This window comes from Ovis canadensis, chromosome 1 (assembly GCF_042477335.2).
Source record: "Ovis canadensis isolate MfBH-ARS-UI-01 breed Bighorn chromosome 1, ARS-UI_OviCan_v2, whole genome shotgun sequence".
Classification (NCBI taxonomy): Eukaryota; Metazoa; Chordata; class Mammalia; order Artiodactyla; family Bovidae; genus Ovis; species Ovis canadensis.
Genome location: NC_091245.1, coordinates 260644587 through 260666119, shown reverse-complemented (window position 1 = coordinate 260666119; position 21533 = coordinate 260644587).

Sequence of the window (21533 nt, the reverse complement as noted above, 5' to 3'; positions counted from 1 at the left end):
TTTCTGAGGCTCATTCTCTGCTTCATCTGTAAGCTGGGATCATAAGTACATCCCAGGAGTCATATGTGGAGGAAATATAATGATTATACTAAGCAATTGGTGAGCTGCAAAGCAGTAAACTAACTTAAGTTGTGAAAACCCCCTTGACAGCCAGAGAAATGCTAGTTCATTTAACTGCACAGTGATGATATGGCTGAGAGCTGTTAAACAGAGCACTGAACACTTCTTAGAGGGCTGATCAATATAATTCAGTGGTGATCTTATAGGAAACTTTATGAAGCTGCTTCATTTCTGTTGGAAACCTGTTTGCTGTTGGACTTGCCCTAGTCCTCTCCCCAGGAACAGTGAAGCAGTCTTGTTATTGGAAGTGACGGGGAAATATACTGGCTATAACTTCACCACCATCACCATCCTAATTGTGTCTGGTTACCATGGAACCTGGTTATCATAACAATTATTCACCCATTCTCTGTAAAGACCTTTCTAAGGGACTCTGGTAGGGTATAAGTGGTAACCAAAGCCAGGGCTGGCCCAGATACATATATCTGAGCTCTGGCCTTAGTTAAGTCATTAAATATTCAATATTCCTAAATGTTGAGAAGTGACCTCAGTTCTTCAGGCTCTGATTGCTCTGGACACAGGGAAAGAAGGTTAGTGTGCTCTATTCTACCTTTCTAAGGCTACATGAGTTCACTTATTGAAATGAACACTTACTGAAAGCCTACTGCACATCAGGGACTTTACTAAATGCTCTCCCAGGAGTCCACAGGGCTGTGAGTTGGTTCATCAGGTGTTTATAATGGTTTCCTTCAGTCTCTTGTCTTTCTTTTCAACCATCCAAGAAAGTTTCTCAACTAAAGTTAAGTCTTTTTAAAAAGATGCAATTACTCTCTCAAAACTTGTTTCTTTAAAAATAATGGTGATGACCCAGAGAGATGTTATGGGGAGGGAGGTGGGAGGGGGGTTCATGTTTGGGAATGCATGTACACCTGTGGTGGATTCATGTCAATGTATGACAAAACCAATACAGTATTGTAAAGTAAGATAAAGTGAAAATAAAAATTTAAAAAAATAAAACTAAAAATAAATAAATAAATAAAAATGGCAATGCCTTTGCAATATTTCTGAAAGAGTGAATCTTACTGTCAAAATAATCTCAGACATTCCAAGGAACTCAAGTACAGGAACTCAGGAAACCAAGTCCCACGGTTAATGTGCCAATAAGTATAAACATCATGTATTAGTGCATTTAAGTGGGAAAAAGATGGACTTTGCATGGAATGGTCTAGACTCAAAATTTTGATTATTTCATTCATCACATGTATAACTTTGGATAAGTCACTTAATTTCTTGTCTGCAATCATTGCAATAGCTGAAAACATCAAGACTACCTCTCGAGATTATTGTGAAACTCAAATAAGATGAGTATATGTAAAGATTCTTTTTAAGAGCTGTAAGTTGTTATTTTCTCATATACTCTTCTTCTAATTCTAAGATGGAAGTATGACCAACTCCCAGCGAAGGTGTGAGTGATAGGATTGGTCTAACAGTTCATGCTGCTTGGACAGGGGAAATGGGATGGTAGCAGCATACCCACTCAACATACTGGATGAGGAAAAGCAGAAGAAAATAAAATTGATCAGTCTGAAATAAATTAATTAGGCCAAGGAAGAAGGTACTGCTTTCTTCAAACTCTTTAAAGATGACCCGGAGAAAGCAGGGAAAGACTTGTGAAGGAAGACAGGAAGAGAATGTGAACTTCAGAATGCAGAATTAACTGATTACAAAACATCATAGCAACATGATTAGTAATTTAGGCTTTGGAATCAGACTAAACTTGTGTCAAATTCCCATTTTGTCATTCTTTCTGAATGAGCTTTGGTAAGTTATTTAATTTTGTCAGGGCTTAGTTCTTATATCAGTATAAATGGAATTAATAACACTACTTGAATAAGAAGGTCATACTGAATAGCACAGGGAACTATATTCAATATCTTATGATAAACTATAATGGGAAAAAAATTTAAAAAAAATATATATATATATATATAAACACACACATATATATATATATATATGCGGAGAAGGCAATGGCACCCCACTCCAGTACTCTTGCCTGGAAAATCCCATGGATGGATGAGCTTGGTGGGCTACATGGGGTCGCTAAGAGTCAGACATGACTGAGCGACTTCACTTTCACTTTTCACTTTCATGTGTTGGAGAAAGAAATGGCAACCCACTCCAGTGTTCTTGCCTGGAGAATCCCAGGGACGGGGGAGCCTGGTGGGCTGCCGTCTATGGGGTCGCACAAAGTTGGACATGACTGAAGTGACTTAGCAGCAACACACATATATATAACTGAATCACTTTGCTGTACAGCAGAAATTAACACAACATTGTGAATTAATAATACTTCAGTTTTAAAAATACCACCTGTCTCATAGGGCAATTGTGAGAATTAAAGCTGAGAAGATTCCCCCTGGATAATATCTTCAGCAATGGAGAGGGTAAACTGATACCATCTCAGTTCCCCTGTCTAAAAGCAGCCTAAACTCTGGATGGTGCTCCAAGCCAGTGACCTTTACCCACAAAAATCATATGAGGGTGAAACTGAGTCCTTTCTTTGTTTGAGAACTTGGATGTGTGATGCTGAGGGAGCAACTAAGGAAGCAGCGGCACCTGGTAAAGAATTCATTCAAAATCCCAGATGATATGCAAAAACATCACCAAGCTACCCATAGCTGGTTGAAGAGGAAGGATCCCAGAAACAGGCCAACAATGGAGCCAACAGGGAAGAGGAAGAGAGTTAAAACGTGGAGCCGCTCTCACCCATGAAGCAGCTGCTGGGATTCTGTAGATGCATGTGCCCAAGACTATGCAGTGGGGATCCTCGGAGCAAATAAAGGCCCTGCCAGGGGTAGATGCCCTTTTAAGGCATTAGGTTTGCAGTCACCAAACATTTTCCTGCAAATGCAAGTGCCCTCCACCAGGAATCCTAAAGATGATTTTCTGTCCCTAGCGAAGAACTGGGTGTATGTATATTACTTCTTATCCCTTTAGCTCTAATTGTTGTGCAGGTCTATGGAGGATAAGATCCCACTCAATCATCCCCTATAGAGTTATTCTTTTTGCTTATCTTCTTCTAGGCATTTGGCCAACATGCATTTATCAAGCACCTGCTGCATAGCAGACTTCACTAGTTACCAAGGAACATGGCTCCTGTCCTCAAGGAGCTTACAGACCAGAAATGCTGCCCATCCTACATATAATGTGAATCATGAATGCCCTCTGACATTTTCTAGTCATCACAGTAACAAATGCAAAAAATAAAGGGTGAAATTCATGCTTCACATACACAATAATGGGTATGTGTGAAGATTCATATACTGCTAATAACTCATAATGCTGTTGTTGTTGTTCAGTCATTAAGTCATGTCTAATTCTTTGTGACACCATAGACTTCAGTACACCAGGCTCCTCTATCCTCTGCTATCTCCCAGAGTTTGATCAATGTCATGTCCATTGAGTCAACAATATTATCCAACCATCTCATCCTCTGCTGATCTCTTCTCCTTTTGCCTTCAATCTTTCCCAGCATCAGGCTCTTTTCCAATTAGTCAGCTCTTGGCATCAGGTGGCCAAAGTATTGGAGTTTCAGTTTTAGGATCAGTTCTTCCAGTAAATATTTGGGGTTGATTTTCTTTAGGATGACTGATTTGACCTCCTTGCTATCCAAGGGACTCTCTTCTGGCATCACAATTCAAAAGCATCAATTCTTTGGTGCTTAGATTTTTTATGATCCAACTCTCACATTCATATATGACTACTAGAAAAACCATAGCTTTGACTGTATGGACTTTTGTTGTAAAGTAATGTCTCTGGTTTTTAACATACTGCCTAGGTTTGTCATAGCTCTATTACCAAGGAGCAAGCATCTTTGAATTTCATGGTTGCAGTCACCATCCATAGTGATTTTGGAGTGCAAGAAAAAAAAAAATCTGTCACTGATTCCACTTATACTCCTTCTATTTGCCATGAAGTGATGGGACCAGTTGTCACGATCTTAGTTTTCTGAATGTGGAGTTTTAAACTAACTTTTTCAATCTCTTCTATTCCCCCAAAAGGCTATTTAGTTCCTCTTTACTTTTTGCCATAAAGTTGGTATCATCTGCTCATCTGAGGTTACTGATACTTCTGGTAATCTTGAGTCCAGCTTGTGACTCATCCAGCCTGGCATTTCACATGATACACTCTGCTGCTGCTGCTAAGTCACTTCAGTCGTGTCCAACTCTGTGCGACCCCATAGACGGCAGCCCACCAGGCTCCCCCGTCCCTGGGATTCTCCAGGCAAGAACACTGGAGTGGGTTGCCATTTCCTTCTCCAATGCACGAAAGTGAAAAGTGAAAGTGAAAAAGTGAAAATGAAAAGTGAAAGTGAAATCTGAGTCACGACCCCATGGACTGCAGCCCACCAGGCTCCTCTGTCCATGGGATTTCCCAGGCAAGAGTACTGGATACACTCTGCATATAAGTTAAATAAGCAGTATAACAATATACAGTCTTGTTGTACTCCTTTCTCAATTTTGAACCAGTCAGTTGTCCCATGTCCGGTTCTAACTGTTGCATCCTGACCGACATACAGGTTTCTCAAGAGACAGGCAAGATGATCTGGTATTCCCATCTTTTGAAGAATTTTCCACAGTTTGCAGTGACCAACACAGTCAAAGACTTTCTTATTGTCAATGAAGCAGAAGTAGATGTTTTTCAGCAATTCCCTTGCTTTTTCTATGATCCAATGAATGATGGCAATTTGATCTCTGGTTTCTTGTCTTTTCCAAACCAGATTTGCCCATCTGCAAGAGCAGAGAGCAATTAATAATAGCTCCAGAAAGAACAAAGAGGGTAGGCCAAAGTGGAAATGACACTCAGTTGAGGATGTGTCTGGCAGTGAAAGTCAGATAAGGCAAAGAATAATATTGCACAGGAATGCTAGGTTTGTGAATCAAGGTAAATTGGTTATGGTCAAGCAGGAGATTCTTGCACTCCAAAATCACTGCGGATGGTGACTGCAGCCATGAAATTCAAACATCTTAGGTTATCAGTGAGCTAAAATGAGTGAGAATAGGCAAATTTAATATCTACTACTGTGGGCAAGAATCCCTTAGAAGAAATTCAGTAGCCCTTATAGTCAACAAAAGAGCTCAAAATGCAGTACTTGGGTGCAACCTCAAAAATGACAGAAAGATCTGGGTTCATTTGCAAGAAAAACTATTCAATATCACAGTAATCCAAGTCTATTCCTCAACCACTGATGCCAAAAGCTGAATTCATCTGCTTCCAGGAAGATCTACAACACCTTCTAGAACTAACACCAAAAAAAAAAAAAAAAAAAAAAGTCCTTTTCATCATAGGGGACTAGAATGCAAAAGTTGGAAGTCAAGAGAGATCTGGAATAATAGGCAAGTTTGACCGTGAAATACAAAATGAAGCAGGGCAAAGACTAACAGAGTTTTGTCAAGAGAATATATTGGTCATAGCAAACACCCTTTTCCAACAATATAAGAGATGACTCTACACATGAACATCACCAAATGGTCAATATCAGAATCAGATTGATTATACTCCTTGCAACTGAAGATGGAGAAGTTCTATACAGTCAGCAAAAACAAGCCCTAGAGCTGACCACGGCTCAGATTATGAGCTTCTTATTGCAAAATTCAGAGTTACATTGAAAAAAGCTGGGAAAACCACTAGGCCATTCAGGTATGACCTAAATCAAATTCCTCATGATTATACAATGGAGGTGACCAACAGATTCAAGTGATTAGATTTAGTAGTACCTGAAGATTAGATCTTCAGAGTGCCTGAAGAACTATAAACTGAAGTTCGTGATGTTGTACAGGAAGCAGTGATCAAAACCATCCCAAAGAAAAAGAAATGCAAGAAGGTGAAGTGATTGCCTGATGGGCTTTACAAATAGCTGAGGAAAGAAGAGAAGCAAAAGGCAAAGGAGAAGGGAAAGATATATCCAACTGAATGCAGAATTCTAGAGAATAGCAAGGAGAGATAAGAAGGCCTTAAAAGAACAATGCTAATAAATAGAGGAAAACAATAGAATGGAAAACACTAGAGATCTCTTGAAGAAAACTGGAGCTATCAAGGGAAAATTTCATGCAAAGATGGGCACAATAAAGGACAGAAATGATAAGGACCTAATAGAAACAGAAGAGATTAAGAATAGGTGGCAAGAATACACAGAACAACAATATAAAAAAAGTTTTATGACTGTGGATAACCATGAAGGTGTGGTCACTCACCTAGAGCCAGACATCCTGGAGTTTGAAGTCAAGTGGTCCTTAGGAAGCATTTCTAGGAACTAAGCTACTGGAGATGATGGAATTCCAGCTGAGCTATTTCAAATCCTAAAAGATGAGACTGTGAAAGTGCTGCACTTAATATGTCAGCAAATTTGGAAGACATAGGAGTGGCCATAACACAGGAAAAAATCAGTTTTCATTCCAGTCCCCAAGTAGGACAATGCCAAAGAATGTTCAAAGTGAAAGTGAAAGTGTTAGTTGCTCAGTCATGTCCGACTCTTTGCAATTCCATGGACTATAACCTGCCAGGCTTCTCTTTCCATGGAATTCTCCAGGCAAGCATACTGGAGTGGGTTGCCATCCCCTTCTGCAGAGGATCTTACTGACCCAGGAATCAAACCCGGGTCTCCAGCACTGCAGGAGGATTATTTATTGTCTGAACTACCAGGGAAACCCTGGTTCAAGAAGGTTCAAACTGCCATACAATGCATTGTAATAAACCAAACATATCCAAGATATTATTTCAACATGTAGTCAATATTTTTTAAGAGATTAATGAGATATATTTTTCCTACTAAGTCTTGAATGTTTGGTGTATATTTTACACACACAGAACATCTCAGCCCAAACCAGCCACATTTCAAAGCTCAGAAAACACGCATGCTTAGTGTTTCCATACTAAACAGTGCAGGTACAGTAAAGAAAAATTATTTTAGAAAATAATGACCATATAAATTGATGAAGAAGTCCTGTCCTGTAGGGTTAACAGTGGTATACTGGTAATTGCTTAACTCATTACAGAGAGGTAAACAATTTGTACTATTTTCTGAGTTCCATGGTGCCTTAATTGAAATTTGGGGCCAAGTGGGAATTATACCTTCTTCTGGAACCATGAAATTGTCTGCAAGTGCTAATGAAGTAACTTGCCTCTCCTAGAAGGTAACCACAGAAGGAAGTCAGATATGTAGGGCAGGAATAGAGATGCAGACATAGAGAATCACTTGTGGACACAGTGGGAAAGAATTGAGAGAGTAGCATTGACATATATACACTTTCATGTGTAATATAGATAGCAGAAAGCTGCTGTGCAGCACAGGCAGCTTGGCTCAGTGCTCTAACAACCTAGAGGTGTGGGGCTGAGTACGAGGGAGGCTCACAAGGGAAGGGATATATGTATACACGTGGCTGATTCATGTTTTCATACAGCAGAAACCAACATAATATTTTAAATCAATTATACTCTAATTAAAAATAAATTTAAAAAGATTTTTAACTTAAAAAGGAAGTAAGATATAATGTGCTTTTGTCAATGGTCAGGTGATCTGGATTCTAATCCTGGAAATTTAACTGCTATAAGGAAGCACTAGCACTTGTTCTTCTGTGAAATGGAGATTTTAGTGATTGCTATGAAGGAACAAGGGCTTCCCTTGGTAGATCAGATGGTAAAGAATCCACCTGCAATGTGGGATACCTGGTTTCCTTCATGCATTTTTTTCTCTTTGTTCCTTTACACTGTGCTGTGCTTAGTTGCTCAGTTGTGTCTGACTCTCTGCAATTCCATGGACTGTAACACATCAGGCTCCTCTGTCAATGGGGATTCTCCAGGCAAGGATACTGGAACAAAGAGAAAAAATGCATGAAGGGATCCTGCAAGAATTTCTACAAATGTCTAGTTTTATTACTGACTTTTGCAAACTTCAGTCAATGAGTTCTATAAATAATTCCAGCTTCCCCACTAAGTCAGGAGAGACTAAGGGAAGGAAGGCAGGTGGCCTCTTAAGAAGCCCTAAGGAAGCTCCAGACTATTGTGTTCATTCTGAAAAGATAAGCAGCTGCCATACTGAGCTTGCCTAGTCCCCAAACACCCCAGCTGCCTGGGAAAAGGAGTTTCCTGGAGAGATCATTAATATGTCATTGAAACTTCTACATGTCCCTGTGTCTATTAATGTAAAGAAGGAGAGAAACATAGTTTACTCATGATTTCATAATTAACACAAAGCAATGCTGCTTCTCAAATGCATCAGTCCAGTTCAGTTCAGTCTCTTAGTTGTGTCTGACTCTTTGCGACCCCATGAATCGCAGTACACCAGGCCTCCCCGTCCATCACCAACTCCTGGAGTTTACTCAAACTCATGTCCATCGAGTCAGTGATGCCATCCAGCCATCTCATGCTGTCTTCCCCTTCTCCTCCTGCCCCCAATCCCTCCCAGCATCAGGGTCTTTTCCAATGAGTCAGCTCTTCGCATGAGGTGGCCAAAGCATTAGAGTCTCAGCTTCAACATCAGTCCTTCCAACGAACACCCAGGACTGATTTCCTTTAGAATGGACTGGTTGAATCTCCTCGCAGTCCAAGGGACTCTCAAGAGTCTTCTCCAACACCACAGTTCAAAAGCATCAATTCTTCTGTGCTCAGCTTTTGTCACAGTCCAACTCTCACATCCATACGTGACCACTGGAAAAACCATAGCCTTGATGAACTCGATGGACGTGAGTCCGAGTGAACTCCAGGAGATGCTGATGGACAGGGAGGCCTGGCGTGCTGCGATTCATGGGGTCGCAAAGAGTTGGACACGACTGAGCGACTGAACTGAACTGAACTGACTAGATGGACCTTTGTAATGTCTCTGCTTTTCAATATGCTATCTAGGTTGGTCATAACTTTTCTTCCAAGGTGTAAGCGTCTTTTAATTTCATGGCTGCAGTCACCATCTGCAGTGATTTTGGAGCCCCCAAAAATAAGTCTGACAGTGTTTCCACTGTTTCTCCATCTATTTCCCATGAAGTCGTGGGACCAGATGCCATGATCTTAGTTTTCTGAATGTTGAGCTTTAAGCCAACTTTTTCACTCTCCTCTTCCACTTTCATCAAGAGGCTTTTCAGTTCCTCTTCACTTTCTGCCATAAGGGAACCATAACCTCTACATATCTGAGGTTATTGATATTTCTCCCGGCAATCTTGATTCCAGCTTGTGCTTCTTCCAGCCCAGTGTTTCTCATGATGTACTCTGCACAGAAGTTAAATAAGCAGGGCGATGATTTACAGCCTTGACATACTCCTTTTCCTATTTGGAACCAGTCTGTTGTTCTATGTCCAATTCTAACTGTTGCTTCCTGGCCTGCATACATATTTTTCAAGAGGCAGGTCAGGTGGTCTGGTATTCCCATCTCTTTCAGAATTTTCTGCAGTTTATTGTGATCTAGAGATCTAGAGATCTCAAATGCATTGCTGTTCTTTAATCTCTAATCATGTCCGATCTTTTGTGATCCCATGGACTGTAGCCCATCAGGCTCCTCTGTTAATGGGACTTTCCAGACAAGAATATTGGAGTGGGTTGCCATTTTCTTCCCTAGGGGAACTTCCTGACCCAGGGATAAAACCTGCATCTTCTGTGTTGCAGGTGGATTCTTTACCACTGAGCCAACAGGGAATCCTTCTCAAATATACATTATCAAGAAACTGCCACCAATCCTACTCCCCAGAGCCCCAGCTGTGATGCACAGGCATTTCTGTCAAGACTCCTCACACAGTGGAGCTAGAGCAGATGATGCCAAATGATCAGCAGATCCACCCTGATATGGATCACAATAACTACCATCATTTACCAAGTGTTTTGGCAGCTAGATTCAGCCCCAAAGGCACATATATTCTGAGCTGCATATTTAAGGGCAATGGGTTAGGATAATTCTCAAGGTCTGAGCCAGGCAGAAGCCTTCCAGCCAGCATCTCCTCACTGATTAAACAGAGCAGCCTTGATATATGAGCTCTGTAATTCAGGGTAACTGCTGCTCTTCTGACACAGACAGACAAACTCATTACCAAAATGTCTGGTAAAATGTACAGATCAGAAAGCTTGATGGTGCCAGGATCTCAAGAGAAGAGGTAGAAGGTTTTATAATTGGATTTAGGATTGCCAGGCAAAATACAAGATGCTCATGCAATATTTGGTCACTACTCATATTAACAAATTATTAGTTGCTTTTCTGAAATATAAACTTCACTTGGTGTCCTTTATTTTTCTTTGCTACCTCTGGCAACCCTAAGTGTACTTCCTAAGAGAAGAAAGTGGCAGCAGTTAGCTTATTTGCCCCACCTCAACTAGTTATATCCCTCTTCCCATCCTTTGCACAAGGAAAATAGATTTCTTGTCATAAATATTAATATTCTTATTATTGAATGTTATTTTCAGGTCATATACTTTGAGGCAGGCCTGAGATATCTTCTTTTCTGACTTTCCTTTGAATTTACAAAAATATTAAAACCTCCTTGAGAGAGGTTGAAGATGGTGGAGGAATAAGATGTGGAGATCATCTTCCTCCCCACAAATACATCAAAAATACATCTGCATGTGGAACAACTCCTACAGAACACCTACTAAACACTGGCAGAAGACCTCAGACTTCCAAAAAGGCAAGCTAAACTCCACATAAAGTGGTAGAGAAAAGGCAGTAAGACAAAAAAGAGACAAAATAGTACAGGCCCTGACCCTCTGGGAGGGAGTTGTGAAAGAGGAAAAGTTTCATCACACTTGGAAACCTCTTACAGGCAGGGATGGCGAGGAGCTTCAGAACCTTAGAAGGGAGCACAGCAAAAAGTGCATGGAAGACGAACAGAGTCAGCACAGAGACCAGTGCTGACCAGTACTTCCCAGCTGAGAAGCTATTTGTACACCTGCCATGACAAGTGGGGACTAGGTGCTAAGGCTCAGGCTTTGGGGGTTGGACCCCATGGAGAGGCCTGATGTTAACCGCATTGAAGATACTCTGAAGAGGCTAGTACAACACAGCTGAGGGAGTCCAGGGAAAAGCCTGGGTCAGCCAGAGAGGAAAGAGATCACTGTCATGGGGACTCTGTGTCCTCGCAGACAACAGGACACAGCTTCTTGAGTGCCATAGATGGAACAAGCTGGCTGCAATCTGCAATCCCAGAGGTGGGCATGCTTGTGGACCTGCTGCTGTCAAGGCTGGCACAAGTGCCAGAGATAAATAGGGGGTGAGATGGGGCTGTGGTCCAAGACCCCAGAGATGGGCATGATGTGCAGTGGCCACCAAGCTGTGAGCAGATGCAAGTCACTGCCAAAAACTTCCTGGCAGTCTATGAATCTTGACATTTCTGAGGGACCCGCAACCTGGGGCCAATTCCCCTGGGAAAATGCATGACTCGCTTCAGAATGTAGCAACTTCCTACAGGTCTCTACCACCACAGGCACTCCCCACATACCCAAATTGTGGCTGCTATACCCCTCTCTCTCCCCAGTCCAACTGAGCAAGTGAGCCCTAATAAGCCTCAGCCCTCACCCCTTCTTATCTGTGCAAGGAACAGACACTGGAAGGCAGCCTAGAAGCAGAGGTGGGGCCAAAACTAAAACTGAACACCAGAGGCTGTGTGAACAAAGAAGAGGAAGGGAATTCACTCCTGCAGCTACAGATGCAGTGAATTAAATCCCTGAAAATTAACCTGAGACTGTGGACTTTAGGGCCAATTGTGGACTTTGGAAGCAAGAACAAGCTGAAGTAAGGCCAGTAGGAGCTGACCCCACAGTGCCCACACCAGGCCCAGAGACATGCCTAAATATATTAGAGGACTTTCTGAGTAGGCAGATTGGCTGTAGCTCACTATGTGGTGAGGACAACTGTCATCACAGGATAATATTCTTCTTACTTTGTTGTTTAGTAGCTAAGTCATTTATGACTCTTTTCCAACCCCACAATCCCACCATTCTCCCCTGTTCATGGAATTTTTCAAGCAAGAATACTAGAGTGGGTTGCCATTTCCTTCTCCAGGATATATTCCTAACTCAGGGATTGAACCCAAGTCTCCTGCATTGGAAGGTGAATTATTTACTGTTGAGCCACCAGGGAAGCCCCATGCTTCTTACTACCACTGTTTCTCTCTCTCTCTCTCTCTGCAGGTTAGAATACATTCAGTTCAGTTCAGTTCAGTCACTCAGTTGTGTCTGACTCTTTGCGACCCCATGAATCGCAGCACACCAGGCCTCCCTGTCCAACACCAACTCCCAGAGTTCACTCAAACTCATGTCCATCAAGTCGGTGATGCCATCCAGTCATCTCATCCTCTGTCGTCCCCTTCTCCTCTTGCCCCCAATCCCTCCCAGCATCAGAGTCTTTTCCAATGAGTCAACTCTTCCCATGAGGTGGCCAAAGTACTGGAGTTTCAGCTTCAGCATCATTCCTTCCAAAGAACACCCAGGACTGATCTCGTTTAGAATGGACTGGTTGGATCTCCTTGCAGACCAACGGACTCTCAAGAGTCTTCTCCAATACCACAGCTTAAAAGCATCATTCTTCGGCACTCAGCCTTCTTCACAGTCCAACTCTCACATCCATACATGACCACAGGAAAAACCACAGCCTTGACTAGATGGACCTTTGTTGGCAAAGTAATGTCTCTGCTTTTCAATATGCTACCTAGTTTGGTCATAACTTTTCTTCCAAGGAGTAAGTGTCTTTTAATTTCATGGCTGCAGTCACCATCTGCAGTGATTAGAGTACTATATATATATATATATATATATATATATATATATATATATATATATATATATAGCTTTTTTCCTTTGTCATTTTGTTCTAATGTTATTCCTTTTCATTGATCCTTTAATATTTATTTTTACTTCCTTTTTCCTTTTTTAATGCTTTTATTTTTAAATAAATTCATTTTATTTTTTCCTATTTCTACAACAAATTTTTGTTGTATTACAATTTTTCCATGTTTTTGGCTTTGTATTTTTGCTACTCTAGTTTTTAGCGTTTGTTTTCATTTATGGATGTGTTTATTGGTTTGATTTTGCTCTTTTTTTTTTTTTTGGTTCCTCTCTTCATTCTTTCCTTTTTTATTCTCTTTGCGAGTGTGAGTTTGAGTTTCTTTGTTTGTTCCTGTCTGATTAGTGTTGCTTTCCCCATTTGTCTTGGAGTTTTGTCTGTCTGTTTGTTTGTTTGTATGTTGGTTTGATTCCCCATTTCTTTCCCTCTTTTTTTCTTCTGTGCAGCTTATGGCATCTTGGTGCTCCAGCAAGGGGTCAAGCTTGAATATCCAAGATGGGAAACCTGGGTCCAGGATGTTGGACCACTACAGAAGTCCTGACCCCATGGAATACTAATCAGCAAGAGCTCTCCCAAAGGCCTCCATTTTAACACTAGATCTAGCCCCACCCAGAGGACAGCAAGCTGTAGTGCTGAATGCCCCATTCCAAACAACTAGCAAAACAGGAACATAACCCTACACATTAGCAGTTAAGCTGCCCAAAGTCATACTAAGCTCACAAACATGTCATAATACACCACTAGGTACGGCACTGCCCTTTAGAGATAAAAGATCCAACTTCACCCACCAAAACACAAGAACTGTTGGGGTCCTTTAATGGACCAGGACCTGGCAGTCTGGAGGCTATGATAAGGAAATGAAAGAGAGAGAGAGGGGTTGACACTCCCTAGTTTATGCAGAAAACCAATAAAACCCTCAACACAGGACTTGCATCTCTCACAAAGGCACAGGGCACCTTCTCGAGACAGTCTTAGAAGCCCAGGCAGGAGAGTGAGCAAGACGGGTCTCCGCACTCCAAAGAATCAGCCAAGGAGAAAGAGAGAGAGAGAAAGAAAGACAGACACACAGACACGGGGACCCAAGCTCTGATGGAGCAAAGGTGCTTTATTAGCAGAAATGCAGGCTTATATATCTTTAGTAAGATGATTACTCAGCTATTACATCCTGTATAATGTACAGGATGACATTTTATCAATAGCCACAATATGGATAGTCTAATACATACAAGGTCTCTGACGCTGAAAAGAGTCACTGTATATCTCATCCCATGACCTCAGTCCTGAGAACTGCATGTAGCTTTACACATTCTTGGAATAGGAACTGATAAGGAACAGAGAATCCTTCAGAAATAGAAAACAGCATGCAAGAATCCACCTGTTAAATGTTCTCTGACAATTCCCCCCTATTTATTATATTTGTAGAAAAGGTCTTGATTAGTTGAGTTTGTCATAAAGAGAATGTTTACTAAAGGAGATTCAAGCCTGTCTCACACAATGACCTCAGTTCCTGGGAGCAGCCTGCTGCTTAGAAGAAACAAAGGACTTGTGAGAAACACCACATAGGAACCTTCCTGTTAAACACTCCCCGACAATTCCCCCTTATTTATTTACAATATTTGTAAAAAGAATTCTGACCATTAGAGTTTGTTTAGTATTAACAATCTTGGCATGAAGGTAACGGTAGATGAGAAATATAACTGTTAAGACAATCACCAAAATTACAATTCCAGACCCGATGCTGTAAGTAATGCTTTGAAACTGTCTGCATGGGTTTGCCCAGATAATTGATCAGCTAGTTGTTCAGCTAAAGTTCTCAAATTGGTGGATGAGGATAGATTTTTAGAAAAGTTTTCAAAAATTTCTTTTTGTAATAATTGTACATTCAGAAAGGCATTATCATGTATGTTTTATTAATGAAATTTGATTTGTTCCCAGCTGTAGGCACTATTATTGAAATGAATAGGAGTAACACAAAATTGAGTAGAATTCCAATCATATTTTAGCATCACCTGTTTTTGTACATCTATTAATTGATCTCCAACCCATTTGATGACTGTTTTTAGTTCCTGTATTTCATCTTGAATATCCTCATCTATCTGAGCCTGAGTGGCCTGCATAGGATGAGCATCTTTAGTCCAATTTTGAATAAAATTATGTGTTTGAATTGAGGTTTGTAAAACAACACCAGTGATAGCTGCTGCTGCTGCTGCTAAGTCGTTTCAGTCATGTCCGACTCTGTGCGACCCCATAGACGGCAGCCCACCAGGCTCCTCCATCCCTGGGATTCTCCAGGCAAGAACACTGGAGTGGGTTGCCATTTCCTTCTCCAATGCCATGAAAGTGAAAAGTGAAAGTGAATTTGCTCAGTTATGCCCGACTTTTAGCGACCCCATGGACTGAAGCCTACCAGGCTCCTCCATCCATGGGATTTTCCAGGCAAGAGTACTGGAGTGGGGTGCCATTGCCTTCTCCGGTGCAAATAGCTATTTACCCCAAAATGCCAAAAATCAATCATCCAATGAATTGTTTAGATCACTGGAGCAATTTAGTAAGTAACCAGGAAGCAAGTCCAGCCATGGGACCTTCTTCCCAGGGCTGCTGGAGATTTATTGGTAACCACAGACTATGTCGAGATCGAAGAATCAAAAGGGAGTCATTTCTCAAGGAAACAGAGGAATTAAGACAAGTATATAATTTACAATATATGCAAGTTACAGAATGTAAAGTCTTATTGAATTGTAAATTTCCCATAGCTACAACAAAAGGAAGTGGAACATAGGCTTGTATAAAATATGATTGTATAAATTGTATAGGTTTGTATAAAATTGTATAGGCTTGTATAAAAAATAATTATAATGAAAGAAATAGTTTCTATGACTACCATTGTTACTGCTGCTAAGTCGCTTCTGTGTGACCCCAGAGACGGCAGCCCACCAGGCTCTCCTTTTCCTGGGATTCTCCAGGCAAGAACACTGGAGTGGGTTGCCATTTCCTTCTCCAATGACTACCATTGGTCCCTGTGAAATGTCCAGTCCAAGTCCTAAGGTCCTTGGTGCTTGCAGCAAGTTTCCAGATGTCTCATTGTTTAGTCCCAATCTGTTTATAAAGGATGATTCTAGAATGAGGGGAAGTCAATCCACCGTCAAGTCACCCAAGAAGTCCTCTGTCATGGTAATGTTCCATTGTAGTATTAGTAACCTTCTATGTTATTTGAGTAATATAATCACATATAGTGTTGTTAATATCATTTGAGCAGTTAGATAATCATATATTATGGGGTCCCCAAACAACAATTGTATGATTAGCCATTAACGCTAATTTTCCTGATTTGGCCTGACATTTGTCCCAATGAACAGGAATATATTTAAAGCTCTTATTAGTAAACCCTTTACATAGTGTTCTTTGTTCTTTCCCTAATTCTTTCCCTAAAGTTTCAGTAGTATAAACATGGTTCATGGACAAAGAAAGGCAGTAAATAATCCAAGCAGTGTCCAAAAGTCCTCTTTTAGAGGTTAGGGCTAAAGCCCAAGTTTGTCAGCTAACATTTATGCATAATTCTGTTGGGCCCATATACAAAGGAAGGACTTCATAACCTAGAAAGATATTAATTAGTTTTTCTTCTTTTTCAGGATGAGAGGGCCCCTCCAAGTTCCAAGAAGGGGGCTTATGCGTTGAGTCATTAGTGGATATGATCAGTCCTATATCTGTCCATTCTATAACCTACAATAAAAAAGGAGGGGTTAGGTACATAAGCCCATTAAGTGTGATCAATCAGGTCAGCCTGAGCAGGGGAAGCAAAAGCAAGCATAGCAAAGAAAAATATTTTCAGGGTTCCAAGGCATTCCCTGTTGAGAAAGCAGATTTTCAGTTTGATTAGTAAGGGTTTTTATCTGTCCCCAAGTAGGGAAATCATAAGGTCAATGATGTTGACTGTGGTGTTTTTTGGAAATTTTTAAAGTTGCTGTGGCTTGTATTGGAATTCCTTCCTCCTGAGGTTTTTGTTGTATCGTTTCTAGTCTGAATGTTGGAGTCTCCCTTAGGTTGAATCTTCTGAAGAGGAAGTTATATGAGTTCGTTAGATCCATCTGGAGAAATATAAGCATATCCCTTTCCCTGTAAGATTAGTTTCTTAGATTTCCATGGATTAGTTAACCCGTCTTGATATCAAGTGGGCAAAGGAAGGGAGGTGTCCTTTAATGTTTCAAAATGTTTTTCAGCTCTTGCCAAAATATCTCCTTGCAGTAAGTTAAATTTTTTTTAAATAAATAGAGCTATATTAACAATAGTTATAGAAAGAAAGGAAAGCGACAATGATGAAAACATTCTTAAGAAATATTTCAGCCCAAAAGAAAAAAAATCATCTAGAAATCTGTTTGGGACTGGTATTTGGCTGTGGTTTTGAATTTTAATGGGTTGACTTTCTCTTCATTCAGTATATACATTTTTCCTGATACGAAAAGAAATGGAATCTGACTGTGTTTTAAGTGGTTTGTGTTATTTGGGGCAAAGGATTAGGAGCAAACATTCAAACATTTTTTCCTAACTGAAATTATTGAAAAGTTGATGCAGAACAACTTGATAAATGGAACGTTGCTCATATCTAAATATATTTGACCCTGTCCTTGGAAAAGAAATGCAGCCTGGTAGCTGTTGAATCTCTCTGTTCAGTGTGTCAAGGAAGATGATTATATTTTCAAGACAGACCTGAAAAGAAGGTGAATATTTTGCACTTTTGATACTCTTAGGAACAAATAACTTATTTGGCAAATGGTGTCTTTTTTATGTTGTTTTTGTTTTATATTGCAAAATAGGCATTGATGTTGAGGTTATTTTGTTTTAAGAATTTTACAGATTGGAAACATAAATAAAGCTATATTAATAATAGTTACAGGCTTAAAGACTATATTGCATTAGAATCTAGTAAAGTTTGTTCTGGATAAGGAAGATAAAAGTGTTCCTGTATATATCCTCTTATTTAATTTTTTATTTGCAGTTACAGTGTGTAATGTGTTTGTTTAATTATGTTTTGTGTTTGTGGATTATAAGGAATGTTTGTAATCTGTTTAATAGAGAATGAACACAAAAATTGTTTGAATTTGCTTAGAAACATAGGCAGGGCCATTGTCTGTTTTTATAGAATAAGGTGTTCTCATTATTGCAAAGTAAGTTGATAGGTAGGTTATAACATGTTGTGTAGTTTCACCTTGGAAGGCATGGCCCATATAAAAGAAGAATTTGTATTGGTAGAGACATGTAAGACGGAAGAGGAAGAAAGTTCAGGGTAATGAGTTAAACCCATTTGTCATAAAAGTCTCTTTCATCTGTTATAAACCTTTTTATATATTTTTGTATTCATCATTTTATTTGCCATATCTTATATCCTTTTATTAAAAGTATACATCTTATTTTTCTTTAGCAACTATGAAGTGTCTTGTATGTTAGTATTTTATAGATTGGTGAATATATTTATTATATCATATTATATATTATAATATATATTTATTAATAATCTAAAATCTCTTTAGTTTTTCTATAAGAAAAACTGTAAGAGGAAGTTTATGTTCAGCAATTAATGTTTTAAAATCTTATTTCATTTGGAAATGACCTAGCTATTTAATAAACTTTTTAAATTTAGTTTTAGTATAACTCCAGAAACTTGTTACCCCAATCCTGAGATTATTTTAGATTATAATAATAGATTATCCTATTAAAAACATAATTATTTTTAATAAAGTTTATCCAAAAGTTTTCATCATATATATATATATATGGACTTCCCTGGTGGCTCAGATGGTAAAGCATCTGCCTACAATGCGGGAGACCCAGGTTCAATCCTGGGTTGGGAAGATCTCCTGGAGAAGGCAATGGCAATCCACTCCAGTATTCTTGCCTGGAAAATCCCAAGGATGGAGGAGCCTGGTAAGCTACAATCCATGGGGTCGCCAAGAGTCGGACACAACTGAGCGACTTCACTATCACTATATATATATATATATATATATATATATATATATAATATATATATTATATTTAGTTTACCTTAAACCTAGGCATAATAAATGTATTACATACGGTTGATGATTTAAGACATGTATTAATTAGATTAGCAAATAATTATATTTAAATTATATTTATATTTAAATAAACATTATATTTAATATTGAATATTCTTCAGTTCACGTGAAACTAAATTTAAATAGAGCTCATTAACTTCATATTCAGTTCAGTTCAGTTCAGTCGCTCAGTCGTGTCTGACTTTTTGCGACCCCATGAATTGCAGCATGCCAGGCGTACCCGTCCATCACCAACTCCCAGAGTTCACTCAAACTCACGTCCATTGAGTCAGTGATGAGTCAGCCATCTCATCCTCTGTCTTCCTTTTTCATCCTGCCCCCAATCCCTCCCGGCATCAGGGTCTTTTCCAATGAGTCAACTCTTCGCATGAGGTGGCCAAAGTACTGGAGTTTCAGCTTTAGCATCATTCCTTCCAAAGAACACCCAGGGTTGATATCCTTTAGAATGGACTGATTGGATCTCCTTGCAGACCAAGGGACTCTCAAGAGTCTTCTCCAACACCTCAGGTCAAAAGCATCAATTCTTCAGCGCTCAGCTTTCTTCACAGTCCAACTCTCACATCCATACATGACCACAGGAAAAACCATAGTCTTGACTAGACGGACTTTTGTTGGCAAAGTAATGTCTCTGCTTTTCAATATACTATCTTATACTATCTAGGTTGGTCAAAACTTTTCTTCCAAGGAGTAAGCGTCTTTTAATTTCATGGCTACAATCACCATCTGCAGTGATTTTGGAGCCCCCCAAAATAAAGTCTGACATTGTTTACACTGTTTCCCCATCTATTTCCCATGAAGTGATGGGACCAAATGCCATAATCTTCGTTTTCTGAATGTTGAGCTTTAAGCCAACTTTTTCACTCTCCTCTTTCACTTTCATCAAGAGGCTTTTTAGTTCCTCTTCACTTTCTGCCATAAGGGTGGTGTCATCTCCATATCTGAGTTTATTGATATTTCTCCTGGCAATCTTGATTCCAGCTTGTGCTTCTTCCAGCCCAGTGTTTCTTATGATGTACTCTGCATATAAGTTAAATAAGCAGGGCGATGATACACAGCCTTGACATACTCCTTTTGCTATTTGGAACCAGTCTGTTGTTCCATGTCCAATTCTAACTGTTGCTTCCTGATCTGCATATAGGTTTCTCAAGAGGCAGGTCAGGTGGTCTGGTATTCCCATTTCTTTCAGAATTTTGCACAGTTTATTGTGATCCACACAGTCAAAGGCTTTAGCGTAGTCAATAAAGCAGAAAGAGATGGTTTTCGGGAACTCTCTTGTTTTTTCAATGATCCAGCAGATGCTGGCAATTTGATCTCTGTTCCTCTGCCTTTTCTAAAACCAGCTTGAACATCTGGAAGTTCACGGTTCACGTAATGCTGAAGCCTGACTTGGAGAATTTTGAGCATTACTTTACTAGCGTGTGAGATGAGTGCAATTGTGTGGTAGTTTGAGCATTCTTTGGCATTGCCTTTCTTTGGGATTATCCAAAAACAAATACATACATTGAGACATAGATAGGCAGGCATAGTTTTCCTTTTGAAATATCTTTCCCATGAAAAAAATTTTGTTTTTCACCAATTTTGTTTATGGCTGCAGTCTCAGATAGAGTGGGTTGTGTAAATCAAGGACATGGTAAGAGTTAATTTTAGTTTTTTTCTTCGGCCTGTTTTGATTCTCAGGCAGAATTGGAGCTCCAAAAAAGTACTTTAACAAGTTAACCTTTTCCTAACTGCATGTGTCAGAAGAACTGGTTTTGCAATTTCAAAAAAGATTTTTTTTTAATTAGTTTTCTCTGGAGTCAAAGAATATCATGGCCATTCAGTGTCAAAAATATAATTTCTCCTTTTTGTAGTTACAGTATATTATTAATGATATATGCATGAGGGAATTGCTAACACATTGGATGTAAAATTTGGCTATGAAATTTTTGAAAAATATTAGGATTGTTAGGCATATTTTGAGGTAATATAGTCTATTGAAATCTTTTATGAGGCCTGATATGATTAGGATAAGGGAGAGAGAAAGTTAATTTCTCCCGGTCTAAAGGGTATAAAGGTATATTTAAAAAGCAGTCTTCTAAATCAGTAATAATAATGTGCCAATTTTGAGGAATAGTAATAGATGAAGGGATCTCTAGTTGCAATGAACCCATAGGTTTTATAAATGCATTGACTTTTCTAAGATCTGATAAGAGACACCATTTGTTAGAATTCTTTTTTATTAAAAAAAATTGGAGAGTTCTAAGGAGAGTAAGATTCCCTGATTTGTTTTAATTCTAATTGTGTGTCTATAAGTTCTTTAGTAGCCTGAAATTTATCTTTCATAAGGGGCCATTGCTCTGTCCAAATAGGCTCGTCATTCTTCCAAGTTATTTTAATAACTGCTTTGTTTGTTAAATGAGCAGTGGCCCTTAGGAAAAATGTGGGATGTATATCTGAGTTTGCCATTGTATAAATAAGTCTCTTTCTATTAGATTAAGCGGTGCATTTATCACATAAGGTCTTAATGTTGTAAGTTGGCCTTTTGGTCCTTCATATGGGTAGATCTAAACATTTTGATAAATTTTTTGTACTTTGGTTTGAGA